The sequence below is a fragment of the Microtus pennsylvanicus genome, chromosome 1 (genome assembly GCF_037038515.1).
Source record: "Microtus pennsylvanicus isolate mMicPen1 chromosome 1, mMicPen1.hap1, whole genome shotgun sequence".
Taxonomy (NCBI): Eukaryota; Metazoa; Chordata; class Mammalia; order Rodentia; family Cricetidae; genus Microtus; species Microtus pennsylvanicus.
This window is the reverse complement of record NC_134579.1, coordinates 19,743,478-19,771,392: the sequence shown is the minus strand read 5'-3', so window position 1 is coordinate 19,771,392 and position 27,915 is coordinate 19,743,478.

The following is a 27,915-nucleotide window of genomic DNA, read 5'->3' as shown; positions in this document are numbered from 1 at the left end:
GGGTTGTGAACTATAAGTTGGTTTGTCCTTGCTTTATGTCTAAAGTCACTTAAGAGTGAATGCATATTATATTTGTCTTTTGGGTCTGAGTTTTCTCACTCAATATGATGTTTTTTAAATCCTCCCATTTGTCTACAAATTTCAAGATGTCATTATTTTTTACCCCTGTGTAATACTCCATTGTATAAATGTACCACATTTTCTTTATCCATTCTTTGGTTGAGGAGCATCTAGGTTATATCCAGGTTCTGGTTATTATGAATAATGTTACTATAAACATAGTTGAGCAATGTCCTTTTGGCGTGATTGAACATCCTTTGGGTATATACCCAAAAATTGTATTGCTGGGTCTTGAGGTAGATAGTTTCCAAATTTTCTGAGAACCTGCCATACTGATTTCCAAAGAGGCTGTACAAGTTTGCACTCCCACCAGCAATAATACCCTCCTCTATGCTGCTTGGCCATAGCTTATTTCTCTCCTAGGAGTAGAGCACACACTATTTATATACACTAATTCTATACATACAGAGATTCAGTATGTTTCAAAGCTTTGGTGTATTCTATTGAAAAGGAGAATGAAATCAACTTGTTTAACTTTTGTCTTGCTCATCTTTCTTCTGTCAGTTTACTTCATAGGATCAGTTACTAAATTTTTAGTTTTACAGTATCCCAGAGAGTCTAGTTCCACCTTTAATGAGCAATGTACTGTTAGAGGGGGCTGCTTGTTCATCCCAGCTGCTCAGAACCAAAATAATCACACAGAAACTATATTAATTAAAACACCGCCTGGCCCATTAGCTTTAGCTTATTATTGGCAAACTCTTACATATTAATTTAACCCATCTCCATTAATCTGTGTATCGCCAAGTGGCTGTGGCGTACTATGTAAATTTTCCAGCATCTACCTCAGGCAGGGGCTACATGGCATCTCTCTGACTCTGCCTTCCTTCTACCTTGCTATAGGCTAAGCCAGTTTCTTGATTCATTAACTAATAAAAGCAACACATAGACAGAATGTCCTCCCACACCAATGTACAGCGATAGTGATGGAGAATTTAATATTAACTTATAAAATCCTTCTACTCTTTTCTATTTCCTAAAAGTCCTTAGTTTTAAGTAGCCTGCATACCATAGTGGGACATTTTAGAGTGACACTTTTTGAATTTATCAATAAGTCAAAATTAAAAGTATGTCACTTCTTTTTTCCTCATGAGCTACTATGCTATTTATTCTAAGAGAAGTTAATCTGCCATACAGGGAGAAATAATTTCTTTCCCATATTTATAAAGAAGGTCTTGCTTCTTTCTGCCACAAACTTAGTAATATATAATCAATGGCTTTATGCCAACTGCAGTGAATGTTCCTGTTGTCTCAGATATTTAAATTATTCAAATCTTGGCATTTAGGACTAGCCTGGGCTCGGTAATGTAGAAACAGAAATTATACAATTCCCCCATACACACAAATATATTATTAAAGATTGATTTTAATTTTATATCTCTCTGTGTGTGTATATGTGTGCCACATGTGTGTATACCTATGTATGCATATGGGCTCCTGAAGCTGAAGATATACGTAGTTATGAGTCATCCCACATGGTTACTAGAAAGCAAATTCCAGTCCTCTACATGAATTGCAAGATCTCTTAAATGCCAAACCATCATTCCAGCCCTAAAATAAATTATATTAATGATGTTTCCCAGATTTGTTTCTGAACATTTTGGCCTTTTTATTTGCTGAACCAGAGCTGTTACCTCCATTTTTAACTTTAAAGCCTAGCACTAGATATGATGTTTGCCATATAAAAAGAGAATATTGCATAATATTTATAAAAATAGAAAAATAAAACTATGTATAGTTTTTGCCCTACAGAGAAAATTCTCCATTTGCCTTCCCCTTGCCAATGGCAATGTCAGAATCCTATAAAATATTAAACAGAAGTCTAGAAACACAAGCCAGGATATTTAGCTGTGATCTGCAGTTACCTGAAAATGGAGACATCTTTCTCTTGGTGGAATTGGTTTGGGCTATTTCCACTTCCAACACATTATTTTTTATAGCGTCTGGAAGTGTACAGTATAAAAGATATTGTTTGAGAATATATCCCACATCAAAGGAACCTGTTATAGATCTATAGAAATTATATCTGTTATATTTTTAAAATAACTTAAAAGTAACTTTTTTCTCAGTGTTTTCTTTGCCCAGTTCCTTCTTTGGCAGCATCATTGAAGAGAGGTCAGGACTAGAGGGAAGCTGCAGAGGAAGTTAGGGAGCTAAGATATGAAGTAGTGGGGTTGCATGTTCAAAGACAGATGCAGTATTTTAGACTTTCTAAGGTAGAGTCATCCATTTGAGGAAATCCTCTGTGTACATCAAAGACATGGTACCAAATCAAATGCAATTAAGAAAGCCTATTTTTAAAGAACTACCAGAGCTCCCAGGATGGTTGTAGAAGTCAAATTAACTGTAGCAGTGTTTCAGAAATCTTCAGGGAGGAGAAGATACTTTTTCTATAAAATATGAATTAAAAGGTTTAGACAATGAAGAGGTACAGTTTTATCAATGCCAAAGAAGGGTTTTCTATAACAGAAGAAGGCAGGTTACTATTGATAACACAATAGCAAGTGTAAGAAGACCCACTTCCTGCTGTGTCACCTTTTTCTTTCTATTTTTATCATAGCTTGTGATGTGTCATATACGTACGCATGGCTCTCTTCTACCAGTAAGGAGCATAGGCAGTATGTAAGCTTTTGATATAGAGAGAGAACAACGTTTTTTGCCAAGGTATTTGGTTTGATATAGTAACTTACTCAATTAAGGATATAAAGAGGTCGTGGCTTACTATGTAATTTTAAATTAAATTAAAAATTTAAATTAAAAATTCATTACTGTAACTCTTTCATGACCTATTGTCATAAGTCATCTGCCATGTTGATACCAAGTCACTAAGGTATCATATATTCAGAATTTTTTTTTGTAATGAACACAATCCCACTGTTAATAGCAGCAAGAATTGCCTATTGGAGCCAAACTTGCTCAGTCCTTATTATAACAATATGCATAGGAATGTTCTGGTTTGCACCCACAAAGAAGTCTTTTAGTAATCTAGAGTCCTGGAATCTGGGTTTTAGTAATTGATAATAACTCTTCACTTTGTAAATGATTGCATTTGGAGTCATTTGCAACAAGATAGCAAACATAGGTAATGCTAGAAGATATTTGAGGGATAAATTTGGATAGAGATTTAATAAGTAGAAAACAAAAGTATCAGTGAACACAATTATAACTGAAAAACTTAATAAATATGTACAATTTGAAACATAAGTATTTGTAGAATCGATATGTTATTTCACAAAGACGATGGCTATTTTCCTTAGAAACATAGGATAGGAAGATTATGAAAAATGTATAGACATTTTGGCAAGTGTATATATATACATATATTAAGAAAAACATTCTTGGCATATGTGGATACAGCTTTGCAGAGTCCCCCAAGCTTCTGTGGACTATCAAGGTACTAGATCATATTATCCACTACATTAAAGATTTTGTCATTCATGACAACATTGACAATCTAATAGTCACATTTATCCAGTGCTGGCCAACCCTTACACATAAATGGGTTTCTCTGGCTCATTCTACCTGTCTCCATAGCTCTGTCTTTCACTTTTCCTTTCACAAAAATGCCTACATCTATATGGTCAGCTAAGTCATGTTTGCCTCTTATATACTCCAAATCTTCCAATTTTCCGGTTGAATTGAGTATACCAAAACAAAGTTCTTCAGGGAATATCTTTTTTGTAGGTTCATTTATCCTACATAGAGAAAGAAAACATCAGGAAACAAAATGTGTTCCTAAACTAGAAGTGAAAAAGACAAAGTTGTAGAATGGGATAATGTGAAGATTGTGGTAAGGGATTGTGTTAATCAATTATCACTTCTTTGAAAATTATCTATGGGAAACAAGTCATAAGACAGAAAAGTTTGTCTCAGATTTTAGTGAGTTATTACTCCAGTCAGCAAGATTCCTGTGAAGAGGCAGAAGCATGACAGAAGGACATGAAGAAGCTTGACTCTTTTCTTTATGCATGATTATAAATAGACAACTGTGGGCTGCAGACAAGACATACCTTGGAAGAACATACACACAGTGACCAACTTTCCCATTATTCTCACACTACCTTGATCCTACTAAATCCCATTAATAACACCAGATTTTTATACCATCAATGGAATAATTCTAATTGAATCAGAGCCCTCAAACCTATTGCTTCTCAGAGATGTAGTCTATCTAACCAGAAATCACTACTTTATATCCAAAACTACACAAATGATGCCTAACCACAAATGTATTTACTGTTATATACTTGTTTGTATATTTTCATATCTGGTAACTTATTATTAAAATAATTTGAAAGGAAACAACAGTGAAATATTTGAGATGAGAATTAAATATTTTACATCTGAATATTACCTTCATACTTGCTTATCCAAATTTAATATCGAAGTACATAGCCAGTCATTAATCTAACATTATACACTTTTTATTTTTCTTCTACAAACCATTTCTATTTTTCTGATACAAACTCTTCAGGATTTCAGGAAATCTATGCAATTCAGAGGAAAAGGAAATAAAGACAAAAATTAATCTCAGAATTAATCTTTTTGTATGTGTTCCCCTTGCACTTTCAAAATGGCCATTTTATACCATTGACGTCGTCATCATTTCACTGGACTTCTGACACCCAAAATATGAGTTGTACAATACCAAGTATTTAAATTTTCCAGTCAATTTTAGACTGGGTTAATTAAATTTGGAAGCTTCACTTAACATCTTGTGCATTTGTTAACATCTTGCATGAAAATATGTTTTGATTTTGTTTTAATATAAACAGACCTATATGATGAAAAAAATGGGGAAAATAAGAAAATGTTTTTGAAGAAATATGGGATGATTAGACATAAAGGATATTCATTAACTGGAGAAAAGCAAGTCAGAAATGCTGAAATCCTGAACCTAAAAAGTACAGAGAATGCTGAGGAGAGCTAGGGAAATATCCAAGGTCAATAAAGATAACCAGAAGCATAAAATAAATATAATAAGCCAAAACTGTGAGAGAAATAAAACTGTAAAATATACGTTCACATTCATTGAACTGGAACATTGATTGTTAAGTCCAACATAACTTCAATTGAGCTTAACTTTTTCTGCAACCAATTATGTCTATTGCTAGCAGGAAAGTCATTGTTTTTGTGGATGTTGAAAAGCACAGAATTTTGTTGACAATGTGAATGTAGTAACCAATTATGAACATGACAAAAACCATAAATCAAAAGCCATAAACACTGATCCCTGAGGCTAAAAAAGAACAGTGTTTATATTTTTGCTCTTGTAATATAATCAGATAGCAGCTTATATAAAAGAGAGTAAATTCTGTATTCTTTAGTTCTTTATAGCAATTTTCACCTACAATTAAATAGGCATGTTTAATATTGCTAACAAAAATATAAGTCTTCTTCATAAAATTATTCATTTTCATATATATGTATATTAATTGGAAAAATTAATTACCTTATACAAGTAAAAATCTATTAGAAGATAGGGATATAATACTAAAATTCATTTTAACAAGATAGTTTATAATAATGAAAATTAATTTACAGAAACTTTGGAATCCCCTCTTTTAAAGAACAGAAGTCATCACTTTATAATGTGGTATTTAATCTTATTTCAAGTCTCTTACTCCACCTATATGATACTAATCAAACATGCGAATGATTCCAGGGAAGGAGAAGTAGGGAAGAGCTTCCTGAAAAGTGTGTGAAAGTTGCCAAAGATACAAAAATAGAGCCTAAAAAAGGTAAGTGAGCACAGTGATAATTACAGATTGTTAAACACCTGTCGTTTTCAGTCTCGCAGTCATATAGTATTATAACTTCACAGTATCAAGTAGGTTAAATTATCTAAAAGTAAACTTGTGAAGTAGAAGCTCCAAAGGGGGCTAAATCAGTGTTTTGTAGGACTACCATTTTTAGCCCTAAAACTTAATGTCCAGCCCTAATCCAGATATGACCAATGATAGGGCAAAAATTTTGTTGCATAACACTACTGAAACTGCAAGTTTTCAATATCTGTCCTCAAACACACCATGGTAGGCAGTGTTCTATACCACACCACAGCCCACAGAGAATGTGTGGGTGGGCCAAACAAAGCTGCCTGGATTCCCATATCATGCAGAATCCTTCTCTCAGGATGATTCTCAAGAGAACTTTTCTAAATGACTTTCCCATGTCTCTTTGTGTCAGATCTAGTACCCAGTATTTCTTCAGAAACCTACTGCCTGCTTCTGAGGTGATGAGAGGAAGGAAATGTATACATGCTACTGATTTTTTTAGTAGATTTTAACAATAAACACTGATCCAGTAAGTCTGATAAAGTGCTTGGATAATCACCCTTTTTTTGGGGGGGGGGCTTAGTAGAATAACAGTTTAACACTTAACACACAGATACACATAAATATTTGTACATCTTCATCTCAAATTTCCTTTAGTAAAATGTTGGCATAACACTTCAAAAATCTCAAATTATGTGTGAGCAAAACTTTCTTTAGTCTATCATCAAATATTTGGTTTATAATTCACTTCTTTTGACTATGTTTAAAATAAACTCTCTCTCTCTCTCTCTCTCTCTCTCTATATATATATATATATATATATATATATATATAATTCTTAAACAAATAAGCTTAAAATAATTGGATACCATCTACCATTTTGTTTGTATGTAATTAGAAAGCAGGAAAAATACCTAATGTGAATGTTTTAAATATAACTGCCCTATTTACATTTTTCCCTTAGGCAAGTTTGTTTTATAAATGAAACAGAAATGCAAAAGACTCATTGGTTAGGGATTAAGAGTGGAGCAAAGTGAGAGAAGTCATAGTTGTCATATTTTTTCAACTAGTGTGTCCTTAGTAGGACTGTTCAGCATTGAAATTAACAGTACCTAAAAAAAAAATAAATCTATGCTTTGTTTCAAAATCAATATAATTCAGACAAATCAAAGGGATAATCAGTCTATAAGTTATTCATTTTGCCAAGGACTTGAATTTTAAAATAGAAGCAAACCTTTAAATACTTTATTAAAATAATTAGATCTCTATATTTAACTAATGTCTCAATTGAAATGTTAAATAGCATGATTTATCATTGGAGGATCTCTGTATTGCACTAAATATGGATTTAGAATACACTGTTAAAATAATGTCACTGCAAAAGGGGTTATATGATCTGACTATCTGTACTTCCAAACACTTAAAATTAAGATGGAATAAATCTATCATGTGCTTTTCAGTTAGTATCGAGCTTGTGTGTGTCATAAGCCATGGGACGCATTGCTTTCCTGGATACTGAATATATCAGCGACAAAAGTAGCTATGTTTCCTGAACTTTTATTAGTTGTTTATAAAAATAAATTCATAATAAAAACAAAACACAAGGAATACATTAAAAAATTATAGTTTAAACTCACAGAATGCATTTCTGTCTAGGGAGGCTTTTTGCTTGTTTTTCTTCAGAATTAAATATTTCTTACAACTCTTTGGTGATTTATAGGTCTTTGGTTTTTAGTAATGCAATTTCTTGACCTTTATTCTCACTTAACTCTGTATAGGATAGTTTTCCTTGCTGAAAACTGACATATAAGAAATAGCATATGTAAGTCAAGTTTTCCTCTCTTAGATATGCTCAACCTTTTTACATCGAAACAAGACATAAGGACTCTGACATTGTTCCCCATAGAGTTTATTCTCAAGAACTGTGAAACTGATTTTCCAAATAAAAATGAGTAAGTATATACCTCATATTTTTACAATTTATTTTGAGTCCACATTCATATCTATTTTGGAGCACATTTAGTGCAAGGGTCTTAGTGCCTAAGAATATAAAACATTAGGAATAAGAAGATTAACACGAATTGTTAGCTTCTTTGAATTATATAACTATATTGAACTTAAAACATAATGCAAACATTAGCTATATATAAATATTATAACATCCAGTTACAAGATATTATGATAACAAGTGAATACCCTTCATTTGGGAAAAAAAATCTTTTTTGATAAAATAGACCAAATTGCACTCTTGGCAGACAATAGGAAAACTGATGAGCATTTCAATTAGAGTAAAATGAAATGTGTAAGCCAACAGGATTCATAAAATCTACTCTAGGATAGTGATGGATACATGAATAAAAAATACTTAAAAATATCAACATATCTTTTGAATGTATGAGAATTATTTTACAATAGGTGACATCTGACTTGATTTTTTTTAAAAAAAAATCAAATTTTGGCTGTGCCAGCACTGAAATTTTTAGCATTGAGAGCTGTTGCCATACACTCATTTTCATGTGTCAGCATGGGCAGTGGAGAGATCCCACGCCATCAATCCCTGAGACAGGTGGGAGAGCTGGCCCTGTCACTAATCAGCTGTAAGGCTAATGATAGTGGCCCCTACACCACACCTGGGCAACACAGTAGAGCTGACCCTGGAGGCATCTCCAGGCATCTGACCCTAAGTCCATGAAAGCATCAGAATTGACCCCAATCTTTGCTCATTGCTGCAGGGGGGAGGTGAATTTGCCAGGAAAATACAGGAAAGTTCACCTGGTAGTAGGGACAGAGAAAGCTAATAGACTGACCAAACCGCAACTATCCAGTCCGAGAACCAAGATTATATGTAGGACCATGCCAACATCCACTCCATCTATGATCTCCTGGAGCAGGTGAAGAGATAGCTCCTGCAGATCCAAACTCACAGAATTTTCACAACACAGGGTAACAGTGCGATACCACAAGGAATTCCAATGAGGGCCCATCATCCGTAATGCAGCAGAAATCAGACTCTCGAACCAGATCAATGCCTCTTTGCAGTGAATGTTTGCAAGTAAAGATATAAAAGGATAACAAGGTTTACTGTGTGACTTTTAATGTCACACTATAGCTTCCTTGTCATGATTGAGTTTTTCTTTTTCTTCTTTTTTCTCTTAAATTTTATTTTATTTAAGTGGGGTGGTTGCAAGGGCAGAGGTTGGATACAAAGGTTTGGGGAAATTAATTCAATTAAGATACATGATGTGAAAGACACAAAGTATAATTTTTTTTAAAAATCTATTTTTTTTCTGCAGTAACGAAAAGCAGTTGTGGAAATTTTTATTGCTAAAGATCAAGTGAGTTTTTAAGTGGAAATAGAGTGATCTGTCATAAAATAAAGGTGATTATTGACTTTCAGTTTTTCAGGTAAAAAAATTAGTTGGTTTCAAAGACCACAAATATTCAAGCATAATTCAATACATAAAATGCATTAATTTCACAAGAAGAAATGAAATGTTATAAAAAATGAACAGAAATTAAGTAATAGAGAACTAAAAATTCTCTATTACCCTTGATTCCTGCATGTATTCTGATTGTCACTGCCAGCTGCACAGTGAGCAACTGTAGAAAATCACTGAGTATGTTAAAATGCATGGTATATTTTTGGTTGAAATCCAGAACCCTTGTGTAATTCCACCTTCAGAGGTAAAGACAATAGCTTTAGAGAATCCTGGGTAGCTAGAGTGAGTGAATTGCTAAGCTATTGGCTCAACAAGAGACCCTGCCCACAGAAATAAAGTTGAGAAAACTTCAGAAGACTCTCAACATCAACCGCTCGTCTCCACATACACCACACAAGCACTTGTACACCTGTACACAGATAGGACCATATATATGTGATCATGAATACACATGTATATATACCAAACATACAAATAGTTTAATGTAAAACAGATTTACAAATAATAAAAGAGTTTCTCTTTTGTAGATGTCTACTTATCTTCTATTTTGAATGGTGTTTGAGGGGAAGGGAGCCCTGATCGGTTGTGGTGGTGGAATTGCAAACTGAAATAGCCACTCTAGAATCTTTGTAGAGAAAACAACAACAACAATAACATAACCGAAAAGCAAATCTACCATATGACTCAGCAATATCATTTTTTCTCTTTTTTTATTGATAAAAGGAGAATAAAGAAAAGAAAGAAAAAAAAAACAAATTTCCACCTCCTCCCAGCCTCCCATTTCCCTCCCCCTCCTCCCATTCTTCTCCCCCTCCTCCCACCCCTCTCCCCTTCCCCCCACTTTTCTCCCCCTCCCTCTCCAGTCCAAAGAGCAGTCAGGGTTCCCTGCCCTGTGGTAAGTCCTAGGTCCTCCCCCCTCCGTCCATATCTAGGAAGGTGAACATCCAGACTGGCTAGGCTCCGACCAAGCCAGCACATTGCATTGGATCAAAACCGCGTGCCATTGTCCTTGGCGTCTCATCAGCCCTCATTGTTCGTCATGTTTAGAGAGTCCAGTTTTATCCCATGCTTTTTTTGGTAACAGTCCAGCTGGCCTTGGTGAGCTCCCAGTATATCAGCTCCACTGTCTCAGTGGGTGGGTGCACCCCTCGTGGTCCCGACATCTTTGCTCATGTTTTCCCTCCTTCTGCTCCTCCTTGGGACCTTGGGAGCTCTATCCAGTGTTCCAGTGTGGGTCTCTGTCTCTATCTCCATCCATCGCCAGATGAAAGTTCTAGGATGATATGCATGGCATTCGTCAGTATTGCTCTAGGATAGGGTCATTTCAGGTTCCCTATCCTCAGCTGCCCAAGGAACTAACTGGGGGCCTCAGCTTGGGCACCTGGGATCCCCTCTAGGGTCAAGTCTCCTGCCCATCCTAAAGTGGGTCCTTTAACTAAGAAATGGGGTTCCGTGCTCCCCTATCCAACCTTCCTTTATCCCGATCCTCCTGTTTCCCCAAGTCCCCCCTCCTTTCCTTCTACCTTTTCTCTCCCCATCTCCCCTTACCCCCATTCCACCCCACCCCCAACATCCCACTTTTCTCCCCGGCAAAGTCAAAAACACCAAGGATAGCTTTTGCTGGAGAGGCTGTGGAGGAAGGTGTACACTCATCCATTGCTGGTGGGAATGCAATCTTGTGCAACCACTGTGGAAGTCAGTGTTTCGGTTTCTCAGGAAATTCGGGATCAACCTACCCCTCGACCCAGCAATACCACTCTTGGGAATTTACCCAAGAGATGCCCTATCATATGTCAAAAGCATTTGTTCAACTATGTTCACAGCAGTATTATTTGTAATAGCCAGAACCTGGAAACAACCTAGATGCCCTTCAATGGAAGAATGGATGAAGAAAGTATGGAATATATACACATTAGAGTACTACGCTGCGGTAAAAAACAGTGACTTCTCGAATTTTGCATGCAAATGGATGGAAATAGAAAACACTATCCTGAGTGAGGTAACCCAGACCCAAAAAGATGAACATGGGATGTACTCACTCATAATTGGTTCCTAGCCATAAATAGGGGTCACGGAGTCTACAATAGGCGAATCTAAAGAAGCTAAGTAAGAAGGTGAACCCAAGGAAAAACATATAGTTATCCTCTTGGATAAGGGAAGTAGCAATATCATTTTTTGTAACATGCTCAAAGACCCCACAGGTACTTGTTCAGCCATATTAACTGTTTTACAGCCAGTAAATGGATAATGAAAATGTGTTATATACACACCAAGGAATAATTTTCAGCTGTTAAGAAAGGAAAATGAAATCAAGCATTTTTAGTTCAAATGGAAAGAAATAGAAAAGATAGAATTAAGTGAGACACTCCACACCCAGGAAGACAAAGGTCACACGTTCTCTCTCTTTAGTGGGACTCCTAGCTACAAACCTTCAGATCGGAGGACATATTGACTGAAAAAATTTGGGTCATTTCTGGAGTACAAAATGGGGGAGCAATAAGGAGGGAAACAGCAGGGTAAATGCGATCTGACAAAGAAAATGGAAAAAGGTGGCTTTCATTAAGGAAGGAGAAGATGATAAATGCAAACGAAGTAGGGTAAAATAACAGAAAGTTATTGAAAAATTCATAAGGAGTAATAATATTAATTACCTAAAAAGTATAAACGTGCAATACACATAATCAGAGCATTAATTTATATGGTAGTTTGAATAAAAAAATGGCCTCATGAGCTCATGAGCAGTGACACTATTAGGATCTATGCCTTTGCTGCTGTAGGTGTGGCCTTGTAGCAGCCGAAATGGCTTTATTCAAGGAAGGGCATCACAAAGGACCAGGCTTTAAGTTCTCAAATACTCCGGCCATGTCTAGAATAATATTTACTTCATCCTTCCTTCTGATCTAAATGTAATACTTTTTTATAGATCACATTGTCCCTTATTTTTTTTATTTTTATTGAGCTCTACATTTTTCTCTTCTCCCCTCCATGCCTCTCCCCTGACCTTCAACCTTCTCCCAAGTCCTCAATCTCCCAATTTACTCAGGAGATCTTGTCTTTTTCTACTTCCCATGTAGATTAGATCTATGTTTGTCTCTTTTAGGGTCCTCATCGTTGTCTAGGTTCTCTGTGATTGTGATTTGTGGGCTGGTTTTCTTTGCTTTATGTTTAAAAAAACATTTATGAGAGAGTACATGTGATAATTATCTTTCTGGGTCTGGGTTACCTCACTCAAAGTGACGTTTTTTACCTCCATCACTTTGCCTGCAAAATTCAAAATGTCATTTTTTTTGTGCTGTGTAGTACTTCATTGTGTTAATGTACCACATTTTCCTTATCCATTCTTCGGTGCAAGGGCATTTAGGTTGTATCCAGGTTCTGGCTATGACAAATAATGCTGCTATGAACATAGTTGAGCAGAAGTCCTTGTGGCATGATTGAGCATCCTTTGGCTATATACCCAAAAGTCGTATTACTGAGTCTTGAGAAAGGTTGTTGTGACATTTTCTGAGAAATCGTCACACATCCAAAGGGACTGTACCAGCTTGTATTACCACCTGCAATAGAGGAGGTTCCCCTTTCCCCACAACCTCTCCAGCATAAGTTGTCATCAGTGTTTTTGATCTTGGCCATTCTTACAGGTGTAAAATAAAATCTCAGAGTTGTTTTGATTTGCATTTCTCTGATGACTAAGGATGCTGAACATTGCTGTAAGTGTCTTTTAGCCATTTAGATACCTCTGTTGAGAGTTCTCTGTTTAGATCAGTATTCCATTTTTTTATTGGATTATGTGTTCTTTTGATGACAGATTTCTTGAGTTCTTTGTATATTTTGGAGATCAGATCTCTGTCTGATGTGGGGTCAGTGAAGATCTTTTCCTATTTTGTAAGCTGTTGTTTTGTCCTGTTGACCGTGTCCTTTGTTTTACAGAAGCTTTTCAGTTTCAGGAGGTCCCATTTATTAATTGTTTTTCTCAGTGTCTGTGCTACTGGGCTTATATTTAGGAAGTCTCCTGTGCCAATGATTTCAAGTGTACTTCCCACTTCTTCTTCTATAAGCTTCAGTGTAGCTGGCTTTATTTTGAGGTCTTGGACCCATTTGGACTTAAGTTTTGTACATGTTGAAAGGTATAGATCTATTTTCATTCTTCTACATGTTGATATCCAGTTATGCCAGCACCATTTGTTAAATAAGCTTTCTTTTTTTCATTTTATATGTTTTGCTTCTTTGTCAAAAATCAGGTGTTCAAAGGTATTTGGATTAATATTCGGGTCTTTGATTCGGTTCCATTGGTCCTCTTGTCTTTTTTTATGCCAATACCAGGCTGTTTTCAGTACTTTAGCTCTGTAGTAGAGTTTGAAGTCAGGGATTGGGATGCCTCCAGAAGTTCTTTCATTGTACAGGATTATTTTGGCTATCCTAGGTTTTGCTTTTCTATATGAAGCTGAGTACCATATTTTTGAGGTCTGTTGAGAAGAATTTTTCTGGTATTTTGATGGGCATTGCACTGAATCTGTAGATTGCTTTTGATGAGATTGCAATTTTTACTATGTAAATTCTACCTACCCAAGAACATGGAAGTTCTTTCCACTTCCTGCTGTCTTCTTCAATTTCTTTCTTCAACGATTTAATGTTCTTGTCATACAAGTCTTCTACTTGTTTGGTTAGAATTACTCCGATTTATTTTATGCCATTTGTGGCTATTGTGAAGGGTGATGTTTCTCTGATTTCTTCCTCAGTCCTTTTATTTTCTGTGTTCAAGAGGGCTATTGATTTTTTTTAGTTAATCTTGTATCATGCTACATTACTGAAAGTGTTTATAAGCTGTAGAAGTTCCTTGGTAGAATTTTTGGGGTCGCTTGTGTTAACTATCATATCATCAGCAAATAATGAGAGTTTGACTTGTTCTTTTCAAATTTGTATTCCCTTGATCTCATTTTGGCTTCATCCCAGAGATAGAGGGATGGTTCAAGATACAAAAATCTGTCAATGTAACCCACCCTATAAACAAACTGAAAAATGAAAACCACATGACCATCTCATTAGATACCAATAAAGCTTTTGATAAAATACAACATCCATTCATGATAAAGGTCATGGAGAGAGCAGGGATACAAGGAACATACAGTAAGCCAATATCATACTAAATGGAGAGAAACTCCGAGTGATCCCACTGAAATCAGGAACAAGACAAGGTTGTATACTTTCTTCATATCTATTCAATATAATTCTTGAGGTCCTAGCTAAAGCAAATATGAAAGTCTTAACTGCTCCTCCAACACCATGTCTGCCTGAGTGCCACCATGCTTCCAATCATGACAATGAAGTACTAAACCTCTGAACTATAAATCAGCTTTAGTCAAATGTTTTCCTTTATAAGAGTAGGCTTGGTCATGGTGTCTCTTTACAGTTACAGAAACTCTAAGAAGATATTCATGGATAGTTTAAATAAATATTTCACACCTGAGTTAACAATGCTTCCAAAAGCCCAACAAAACCCTCAAAAAAAAAAAGGGAGTCAAGAGATTCCTTTTGAGCCGATGATCCTAGTTTTTCAAGAGATTCCAGAAAGATGGCAGCATCTAAAGCTATTGTCTTTGGTTGCTTTATACAGGTAAGGAAGTAAGTCCTTCTTGCTAAAGACACCATACACTTCACAAAATGAGTCCACATATCCCTTAAATTAGAACTAACCAGGATTCCTCCTCCCTGGGTACTACCTTTCATGGTAGTTCTGTTCTGCCAAAAGAAGAAGGCAAACAATATTCCTATCTAGCTATGACTATAATCAACCACAATGACAAGCACACATAATAACCCTAAGGATACAATGATTTTTATACATATCATGGAGGAGACCAACACCTATCTAACTGCATTTGAGCTTCTTAGCAGGATGGAAATCACGCCTGGATTCATACTGGAGACCTAGCCAACTACCCAGACCTAGTGAGATCATGCATCTTAAAGGAGAACCCATGGGCACTACTTAGTAGAACTGCACAATCCCCAATTAGTCTCTTAATATTTTAATATTTATCTTTATTCCTACAGAAAAATTGTAGTCCCCACATCTCATCAAGGAAAATTCTCAGTGACAAACACAGATGTCATTACAGAAATACCACTATAAATTAAAATGCAGAGCTGTGAAGCGTAGTTTCAGTGCCTACAACTACAAAATAGTTCCCACATCTAGTTCTCGTAGGACACTGCACAGGCTGGTATAGAAAAAATGTAAGAACAAATCAGAATGTTTCTCCTGACATTGTGTCACTTAGTAATATCAGAAGCTACACCAACATCTGTTACTCATAAGTGGGATGAAATAAACAATAATGCATATGTAAAGCAGACTGGGCACTCCCCCACCCCCCAAAACACCTTAGCCCTACACAAAGAACAGTGTTGAGAGTAAAAGAAATATTATTCCCCAGGGAAGAACATACAAATAGGTTATCCAATAATCATCCCTGAAAACATCCATACAAATAACATTAATATACATGCAAGTAACACAAAGAGCAGGATAAGATTAGAAATAAATATGTCTATACATACTTGGAAAACTACTTTAAAAGAGGCCACAAATTTGAAAGAGAGCAGGAAGGGTACATGGGAGGGTTTGGAGTGAGTAGATGGGAAGGGGAAATAATATAATTACATTTATAATCTCAAAAATGAAAGAAAGTGGAAAAAGTTTACTTATTTATTTATTTTTTTGTATGTGATTGGTTTTACCTGTAGATATCTCTTTATACCACATGTTTCTAGTGCCCTCAGAGGCCAGAAGTGGGTGACAGATCCTTTAGAGATGGAGTGACAGATGGTTATTAGCTGTCTTGGAGATGATGAGAGAAGAAACCAGGTCCTCAGCAAAAGCAACAAGAACCCTTGATAACTTTAACCAAACTTCCACTCCTAAGCATTTAGTTATATACTACATTTGGTGATTGATTAGCTCTTAAAGAAGGTATAATAAAAAAAAGTTAATGAGAATAATGAAAGTTATTGGAAATGAACAAAAATTCCATCTTTGAGTATGCATTTTCAACAGATTCGTAATTTGTGATAAATATTTGAAGATTGGGTCCTTAAATTATGTCAGTTTTTCAATCTTATTAGAAAAATAAGCGATCAGCCTTGTTTTTTTTTTCAGATTTATAAATAAAATACATTACGATGTGACAGAAATTACTAACATACTTAGTTTTTTCTTTAAGAACTATTTTCTTATATTTATTTGTTCACATATTAGTTTTAACTGAATGCACATAAGCCTATACAATGATTTTTATGGTTAGATTGCTTTGGAATTAAGGAGCTTGCTTTTAAAATTATAATTATCCTATTACTAAAATGGAACTTTAAAAATTGCTTTGGAAGTCTCTCAAAATTATTACTGAATTGCTTCATATTTTTATATTTTTGGTTGTGAGCCTAGCCTTTAACGGCTGAGCCATCTCTCCAGCCCTGCTTCATATTTTTTATGCATTGATTGTTTCTTTCAAATATAACTGCAATTTTTAGCAATATATTAATTTTAATTCACCTCAAATAGATTCTATTTTTACACGTAAAAATGTCTGATAATTATAAAAATAACAGAAGTTAAAATCATTAATAAATCACATTATTAAAATATATTGATAACTTTCAGTTCAAAAACATCTATTTTGAGAAGTCTTTACCTTTGTGTTCATGTACTGTTATTATTCTCCTCTTAATATAATTAACCACTTCCTTACTTACATAACACACAATTCATTCTTAATTTAAATTACAAGTTTTTCATCCTGCTTTGAATGGATTTTATACACATCCTTCTACTAAAATGATATAAAGATAGTTTGGTGATTCTATGCCATAGAAACACATGTTTGCTCCCTTTTAAAAGATGAACCTAATATCTTTACTGATACTTTTTCTGCTCTCAAGATTAAAAAAAAATATAGTAAAATAGTTAAATCAGAATCCCCATTGAGCATTCTTGGCTTAAGTATTTGTGTAACTGTTTTCTCAGTGTGAAATGTCTCCATTACTGTCTCCTGCAATATTAATCTCATCATATCTTTCTTTCACTGTGCTTACAAATACTGTCATCAGGAAAAGGGCCTGTGCTCTGAGAGCAAGTAAGTGAGGTGTCAATTATACAGCTAGAAGAAGAAGAGATGTGACCTAGAAATTTAAGCCTATTTTGCCTTTGTGATTTTGATAAATTCACTCAATGTGAAAAGAAGTCCTAAGAAAAGAGCTGCATTTTAATAATGTGCCTGGTGCAGGGAATGTGTTACTAGCCATGAACCTATCATTAGAATCTGTGGCCCTGGGAATAGCTTTGGAGAAGTAAATATTTAGCTATTCTGCTTTGAATTTTAGGAAAATAAGGAAAAGAAGATATTTATAAAGAAAAAATGTGTGGTCTGTTGTTTAACATATGAGGAATACACTACATTTAGAATGTATATCTATAGGCAAGGCTGGTTTTTCCTTTTGTGTGTCTGAAGTTATTGTTCAGCTGTATTGAAAACAATTTATTGTAGGTGACAGTCTTCATATGAACAGCCTACTAGAGAGCTGGAAATGGCATCCAGAAACATAATTTCTCATGACTAACTGAGGATTCAAAGCTCAGCAAAGTTAAACAAGGTCTGATTATTATTTGATTCTTTCTACTGATTCAAGTGTAAATTGAATGCAGAGATATAAAGAATAATTATAAAAGACAATCACTCAAAATGTTCCTGTATCCTATGGAATACAGATATTTTGAATTTTTCTTTTATTTTTTGACATTATACTTTAATTAAAACATTTATACCTTTTTTGTCTTCCCTTCAAACCTACTTATGTATTGCTCATGCTGTCTTTCAAATTCGTGGATTGTATTTACATTAGTTTTATTTATATGTATGTATATATATATGTGTGTGTGTGTGTGTGTGTAGAAAAGTAATCATCAATATCATCCAGCTACATAAACACACACACACACACACACACACATATATATATATATACATATATATTTCTAAATATTAGATGCTCACTTTGTATAATGTTACTTTATGTGTGTTTGTGTGTTTTCAGGGCTGAACATCTTACATTGCACAACCCATGTTTGTGCAACAACTTATCAAAATATTCAAATGTAGAGTCCAGCCCCAAACACTACATCCAAAATACAAATTCCTGCACTGACTACTCAGGAACCATTGCAAGAGAGGGTGTGTAAAGACTGTAAGAGCCAGATGATTGAAAGATTTGTGTGGTTTGTCCATCAATAATGTCAGAAACTATGCCCATAAACTTTTACCAACCTGAATATAAAAACATGAGCTGAATATGCACAATAGACATGCTAAAGTACACTGACAAAGTTCACAAGACCTCAACTCCAGATGGACAATATTTATAAAGGAGCCATTGTGATACAGCTTTGTGTGTTTTCTGTGATGTTTGAATGATGGAAACTGCTGCCTAGAAATGACATATTTTACTTGATGTTGAACTATTAATTTATTGGTGAGACTATTCTAACTATATTTATGGTGCAGGAAGTTACTCCTAAAAATATTGGAAAGGAAAAGTCATCATCAATATCATCCAGCTACAGACTTTGCTGTTGTTGCAATATAAATTACCAGCAATGAACAGTAGTGTAGTAGTGGCACAAATGTTATGAGTGCAACAAACACATCATTTTTTAAGATTTAATGTTGACTATATGAGATCAATTCCTTAACTGTCTTGCTAAAGCAGCTGCGAACCTGAAACTAGGTAGATAATAAACCTATGGGAAAACATTGTAATATATTCTGCAAAAGGAACATAACAAAAGGGGAATTCCTAAAGACATCTTGCTATCCATGAGTGTGAGGGCATCATTCAATCTTCATTAGCAAAGCTTCTTGCAGGAGACCCACTACTGGATAGTATGCAAAGACTTTTGAAATTTGGAGCACTGATGCATAAATGAGATATTTTTGTCAAAGTCCTCTCCTCAAGCCTCAGTGATGTAGCAGAAGATGAGGCACGATTATTGTAAGAGCAAGAGAGAACAGATAACGCCAAGGCAAAAGTGTCTTCCAGGCACAGAAGAACTGTTACTTGGGTGTAATTACAGAGACTGTAATATCATGTACAAGACACGCATATGTTCAAACAATCAAGAAAAAAAAACAATCCCAGAATGAAAAAGGTGGGCACAAAGACCATTCCTAATCCAGAAGCCACTTGCATAGACTACTGACTGGGAAAGAGAAACATCAACTTTCTCCAATATAGTATCACTGAGCATAACACCAAACCTTCAAGTCTGGCCCCATGCCCAGGAGGAGTTGGTCTACACAAAAAAGACTCCATGTTTTTGTTTTGTTTTGTCTGAGTACTTTTGTATTATTGCTTTTTATTTGTTTTGATTTTAGAGTGATTTTTTTTTTAAATGACACACACAGAAAGAAAGAGAACAATGTTGTTTGAGTAGATAGGTATAGAGGATCTGCAAGAAACTAGGAAGGAGAAAATACTACTAAACTATATTGTATAAAAAAATTTAACTAAAAACAAGATCAACAAATGAAGCAGCATTTATGCCAAAACATTTAGCATAAAGCAAGATGGCTTTAGACTCGGAATCTGGAAGTAAGTAGAGTGGGACAAGCGTTTTGCTGATCAACACTCTTGTCAATGGAGAGGTCTGGAAATGAAGCCAATGGCTGATATTTGAAAATAACAGTTTAACCACATTTCTCCATAAGACAGCATAGGCCTGAAATTTCAAGTCATTGAGACAGAATTGCTGTCCATTTATTTTATGCCTCTCTAGGCCTACATATTGAGTTTTGGGTTGATATGGGTTTTAAAGTATCAAAGTTCCAAAGTCAATATTGATCAAAAACAACAACCACAGTATCAGCAAGAATTTTTTTTTTCATTTTTACAACAGGCCTGAGGCCACACCTGGGCAAGCAAGGTACTTACTGCTCGCATAAAAAAAAAACTTTTTTTCTGACTGTGATGCAGAATGATTGAGATGCAGCTCAAATATAAGGGTTCTGCCTAGTACAAATGACAGTCTAAACTCAGTCCCCAGTACTACACACACACACGCACACACACACACACACACACACACACACACAGACATGCCACATGCATACACACATGCACACGCACACACACACATGCACACGCACACACACATGCACATGCACACACACACATGCACACGCACACACACACAGACATGCCACATGCATACACACATGCACACACACACTCAGACTCACATGCACACGCACACACACACACGCACACGCACACACACACATGCCACATGCATACACACATGCACACACACACATGCCACATGCATACACACATGCACACGCACACACACACACAGACATGCCACATGCATACACACATGCACACACACACTCAGACTCACATACATATACACACCGCCACAAATGCATTCTCACATACAACACACACCACAGACAGACTCAAACACACAGAGATAGACAAAAACACATATACCATATACAAAAAAATGCACACAGATATGCACACACACTCAAACACACACATAAACACACCACCACAAATGCACAACACAGAGCACAAAACACAGGCACACTTATATGTACACAGATATACATACACATGCACATATTATCAACAACTGATCAAGTCACTTACAAAGGTGATAACAACCATGCTAAAGATATCTTTACGAAAATGACAACATGTTGGTATTCATGTGACACAAAGGTGACCTCCACCATGAGAGACAACCACACACATCAGAAGGAAAATGACAGGTGTGGAGCATGTCATTTGTACCACACAGACATGTGCCCACATATCACATGGGTATCAGGCTACATATGACCCTTTTTATTTGCATGCTTTCTGCTTCCCATCTATTATCATTGTCAGATTACATGACACCCCGAAATCTATGCCTATTTCTGATTTGTGACGTTTTTGTAGATATTTAAGTAAGAGAATCCTATGTGTGAAAGCTGTGCACTGCAATGCAGGACCATTTTGATTGTGAATGGCAGAAATGCAAGGAAGTGAAGAGCCAAAAAGACCAGGCCAGGTTTTGTGAGGGAATGGTTACCATTTTTAGCTTTGCAACATTGTCATTCGTCTAGGAATATCTTTTGTAAGAATAATTCATCTTTCATGTTAAATCAAAAAATTAAAGTCATTTATACTGAAGAGCATACATTATTTGTGCAAAGGCTTAGGGTTTATGTCAATTAATGTTTCATTTATGCCCTCTCTTTGACATGTATCAGGTTCATTACAGCTCCATTGCTGCTGATTCCCAATGTAGGGAAAATGTCAAAGAGGTTAATTTTTCTGTGAATATGAGCAATTTTATCAGACCATTTTGCCAGTGTCCCCTCTCCCTAACACAGGAATAGCATTAATACAAGAACTAGGGAACATTTTATCATGTCCCTTTTATGTGTTAAGTGATTCCAGGAACTGCAAAGTGCATCTTAAAGGACAGCGCTGTGTCAATTACCGTAATCACTGTCCCCTCTTTCTCTCTCAGATTTCTACTGTTAAGTTCCAGCTTAGTACTGAATGTCTCTTGATTTTAAACCTCTTGAGAGTCTCCCCAACTTCTCATGTAAGAGCCAATTCATTAAAATTTCAGATATTTTTAACGTGTTTGAAAAGGTCACCTTCTTCACTTTAAACATCCTTTTTCCAGGATATCATTTTAACAAATTTTAATTGTTAAAGTAACATCTATGTTTTATATGACATTTTAAATTCCCTTTACTTAAATTTATCATAACATTACAGAATTTTCCCAGCACACTCAAAGGTGCCATGTCACTACAGATTGTACAAGTAATAATAATGCCCATGTTTTATTTATTCCTTGTACTATTGCAAGGTGCAAGGAATAAGTAATTTATTAATAAAATTAACTTTGAACATTCCTACAATCTTTTCATCATGACTAAAAAAAAAAAGACAGGAAAAAAATGTGACCTCAGATCAGACTAAATTTTTTATTGTGTGAAAATATATGATGAAGAGCACACACAAAAAAATCTTACCTTGTCAAATCAGGCAAGCAACCTTCCTTCACATCTTTCTGTTAAAAAATTGCTTTTTTACCCACAGGAAGAATTTCTGAATTTATTTATTTATTTTTTTAAATTTATTTTTCTTTCATACATTACATCCTGTTCTCAGTTTCCCTTCCCTCTACTACTCCTGTTTTTCCTCACCTCCTCTCTCCCCCAAATATACTTTTCTCCAATTTCCTTCAAAACAGAGCAGGCCTCCAAGGGATATAAGTCAAATAAACTTTAAAAACCTTTTATGAACCCATTGTGAAATTTCTAAACATGCATAAGTAAAGATATTTATAATTAAATTTCATTCTCTATCACATTTGCAATTTGTGTGCATGGGAAATTTGCTCTCCTAGATGATCTGCTGTAAACATATTTATCTATAGAATTTTTCCAATTATACATTACCCTGGCATTTTATCTACATTTTGCTATATATGTCCTTTAACCAACTATTTTTCTAAGATAATTTAACTCCCTAATTGGGTCCCTCATTCCTCTTACATACCTCCTCTCTGTTTTGAATTTTCTTTATTATTTTTGAGCCAATAAGTTAAAATTACAAATATAGCAAAACCTTCATAATCATTAAAGTCATAGTCTTGTTAAAAATAAAAACACAGAACTTCATTTGCTTTTTTTCCTAGGGAAACTCTTGGGTTTGATTCTTCACTGCCATTTACTGACTGTGTCATTGCATAAACCCACATTCTTAATAGCTTAGTTGTCACAAAACTCTACTGCATGGCAGTATCCATCTCTAGTATTTTTTAGTACACAATTCTTTACAGACCCCACATTACCTAACAAGCATCCCTTCTACTATATGTGACAAATATAGAAAATCCTTTTCTCAGACTCATGTGTTCTCTTGACTTGCTTCTGTCCTGAAACACTTTTAGTAATTATTGTTAATAATTGACAGGGTAATTTTAAATAGTCCTTTTATATTCTTTTTTTCTCTTTCTATATTTTTCTATTATTTATTCTGAAATATTTTAAAACAATTACTATTTGTGCTCTGAAATATATAGATGTGAAATACTGTGTGTGTGTTTACTTATATTGTTCCTACTTTGATTAAAATTAAATGTTTAAAAAATAATTGCTTAAAATATCCAATTTTTATTTTTTACATACACCTATACATATGTAACCATTTCAAGAGTTCAACTTATTGTCCAGTGTTATTATCTGCAACACAATTGTCTTTCGGGACTTCTAGTATTAGATAAGAACAGGATAGTTATATGTATTTGCAGTGCAGCAATTTCTAGATTCAGGGTGCCATATCTGGCATGATATGCTGCATTTTCTAAAGATAGAACTATATATAATTATAAAGTGAGAAAATACCATACTACACTTTCGGTGATGTAGGAGTATGAAAATTTACAGAAATAATTTGTAACTGGACCTGACAGATGATTGCTCTGCTTTGGCTAACAAATGTAACAGAAAAGGATGTTAACTAGATATCTTTACTCTTCTAATGGTATCGCTATCTGTTTCAACACTGACAGATTTTAGGGGGATGCTGAGTTTTTGTATGAAGCCATATGAGTAGGATGAAACGAAAGAAATGGTGAATGCCAGTAGACCAATGTATAAAATATGACTGCTGAAGCCAAGAAATGCTCCTTCCATTAAGAAATGTAAATATCACCGGTATTTTTTAAAATTTGCTTTTGAGATAGGGTCTAATTTAGCCAAGACATTCCTTGAATTCACTAAATAGACAAGGATGAGTTTGAACTTCTGATGCTTCTGCCTCAACTTGCTAAGATTTTAGGCTTTCAATGCCATACCTGGTCTCAGAATGTCTGGGGATAAATCATAGAGCCTTGGACCTCATACTTGTCTAGGAAAACTTTATTCACTGACAACGTACTTTCATTATCTTTCAGCCTTTTTTTCTTCTCTTGATGACAGCAAAAAACAGGTCCATTCTCTCAATTATATGCATGCCTCACATTAGTAAAAGAATAATCAGAAAAGTGGTAGGGAAAACTGCCATCACAAAAAAGTGTCTCTCACTGAAACAAAATAATAATAAACATGGTGAAATGATGTGAAAATTTAGTTATACAGTGATAAGTATGTATTTATAACCTTATGTTGTTTGGGGTTGAATGAAATAATATTAAAAGGCTAATTGCCAACCCACAGTACATTTTAGGACTATATTTAGTTTAAAAATCATTTATGAGTAAATAACAAAAGAGGTTTGTGGTAGAGTTCAGGTTAAATATAGACATAGAAAAATCACATCATATTCTTTCAAATATTCATCATTATTTTAAAGTGACTGGTTATTATAGTGAGATGCCCAATATAAAACAATTACATTCAATTCAATTTTATTCTGGTCCAATTATTTTGATAACGAGTTTTGAGCTTTTAACAATAATAATTCAACACAATTTGTTCAGACAAATGTATCACATGACTTCCTTACTCTCAAAAAATGTGCTACAAATTCTCTCCTCTCCAGCATCCTTGTTTGTTAATAATGATAAAAGAAAACATAAAGCTGGTTTGTGGTGGGCAATGCCTTTAATCCCAGCACTCTGGATGCAGACAGTGAGTGTCTGTGAGTTCGAGGACAGCTTGGTCTACAAGAGCTAGTTACAGGACAGCAAGGACTGTTACACAGATAAACTCTGTCTCAAAAAAAAATAAACAAAAATATAAATAAATAATGAAATTGCCTTTGAAAGACAAAATCTAAAATATTTAACATTTTCCTTCAGATATTTAATGTATCTTTTCCCTTAAACACACATATATATACCTGCAATTATAAAGACTGATTACACGTTATACATTTGTGAGAATTTTGTGAACTTCAGTAGATTTTGAGGACTGAGACAAAAGAATCAATGTTTCTTTTTTTTTTTTTGGTTTTTCGAGACAGGGTTTCTCTGTGGCTTTGGAGCCTGCCCTGGAACTCGCTCTGTAGACCAGGCTGGTCTCGAACTCACAGAGATCTGCCTGCCTCTACCTCCCGAGTGCTGGGACTAAAGGCGTGCGCCACCATCGCCCGGCTTTTTTTTTTTTTTATGCAGAGTCCAAGGAGGGAGGATACTACTGAGGAGTATAGCTCCATCTGCCAGCTCTGAAGTAAGTTTATTGTCTGTCTGTTAATTTATCCTCTCCTTTCAGTTGGTGATGGCTTGACTTAGAATGGCATGAGATTTTTCACCTTTCTGAATACAGAGATAATATGTAGTGGTACTACAAACTGGTAAGCAGCAATAAGATTTTCCAATAAAATGAAAGTGTTTCTTCACACTCAACTTAACTGACTTTGTATCATGCTGCTAAACTACCAAAAAACATGTTTATATAAACTATAAATTTATAAACGCAATAGTATGATCTATGAGAAAATTCACAAAATAAGCTATAATTTCCAAAGAAGCATTTTCTTATTTATTTTATGCAATATGTTATTTTTGCTAATGAAATGTTCTTACCATTATGAATAGAAAATTATTATGTATTCAAAGCATACTATTTCCAGTTTACATAAAATAATAACGTCCTTTATTTTGTAAAATTTTCTTGAGTGAAAGAACTGATTACCTTGCATACAAGACTGACCTTGATTCCAGAAACTCCAAATTCAGGCCCAAAAATTGGTTTCCCAAAAAGTAGCTACTGAGGGTACGAGAGAACAAGAGGTCAGGGGTAAAGAGTGGGGATATTTTTGGATTCCATAATCCTATAATTCTTTGCATGCTACTAAGAAATACAATTTTTAAAAAGGGAAAAAGAAATAAAAATAAACATCATTCTCAGAAAGAATATTTGAAAGAACATATTGAAGTCTTAACTGAAAGAAAAATGAAATTATGTTTTCCATGTCTCTTGTTCATTCTAAAAGTTATGGGTTTTTATATATCATTTATCTATTTACATTGTATTACTCTTGACCTGCACAGACTTCTTGTAGTGAGTATTCACCCCATCCATGACCTTGGGTTATCTGGCCCCATATAGGTGGAACTTTGTGTCTGCCTAAGTAACTCCTTTAAAAGCAAGAGAGAAACTGGCTCTCTCCTGTGGTGGTCAGAGATCAGATTGTTTCCTTCACCCCAGGTCAGAATGGAAGACTGCATTTACTCTCTACCTTGTTGTTATTCATGAGTGTTTCCTAATAAATCTTTGATATCTTTTGATATCAGATTTTCATGAATTTACATACTTCCAACTACATTTAGTACTCAACATGGGGCACAAACCAATGATCCTGAGTTTAAAAGTCTCATGCTCTACCAAATAAATAGAATAAGAAATTAAAGAGTTATGAAGAAAATACTTTTGATTTTATTATAGAAGGAAAATTAAGACTCCATCAACTGACAGGAATGGATGCAGCAGAAATTAATGTACCTTTAACTAGTGAGGAAATTTCCTCCTACGGAAAGATAATGAATATGGGCAAGAGCTTGCAGTAAATTTTAGGACATATTAGCAACAATTATCCCAAACTTGAGATAATCTTGTCTATTTCACTTTTACAGGTAGATCTACATATTTTTTGTAGCTTCTCTAGGGTCATGAACTATAGGCTCATTAGCCTTTGTTTTACAGTTAGTATTCACTTATGAGTGAGTCTATACCATGTTCATCTTTTCTGAGTCTGTGTTACCTCACTCAGAATGTTTTTTCTCGTTCCATCCTTGCATGTAAAATCTAAGATGTCATTGTTTTTTACTACTGAGTAGTACTGCATTGTGTAAACGTACCACATTTTCCTTATCCTTTCTTCAGTTGATGACATCTAGGTTGTTTCCAGGTTCTGGTTATTAGAAATAATGATGCTATGAACATAGTTGAACAATTGACCTTGTAATATGATTAAGCATCTTTTGTTTGTGTACCCAAGAGTTGGAGCATGGCTATCTAAATCGAAGCATGTTTTGAAAAGAAAAATTCTGAATTTTGTTCATACCAGAAGAGCAACCGAGTGTGGGACAGAGGAAATAAAGATCTAGACACTATTGTCAAAACCGTTTTATGTCCCAAATTCAACATCTCCACATACTTGTCTTTGTATCTAGGATGCCTTTCTTGGAATGTATATCTATCAAAAATTTAAATTTCTATTTTGATATCAATAATGTTCAAATTTTCCACAGTAAAAAATAAATTTTTCTAACAGCAGTCTCTAAAGTCACCAGAAATAATATGGGGGCTCCACAATGACTCCACCTGGTTTATAATGATGCCATCAAGCTAATAGGCATCATTCAAAAATTGACATTAGACTAAAACCTGTTCAACACAATTCCATATCGACTAATTTAGATTAACCAAGTTTTAACAACAATCTAGCCAGATGTTTAGGTAAGAACTTCAGTTAACCCTTTCCTGCTGCTCAGAGACTGGCTACAAATATCAGACATTAAATGTGTGTTTCTTGCTTGATGTTTTTCTTGATGGTTGTAGTTTTATATTTGT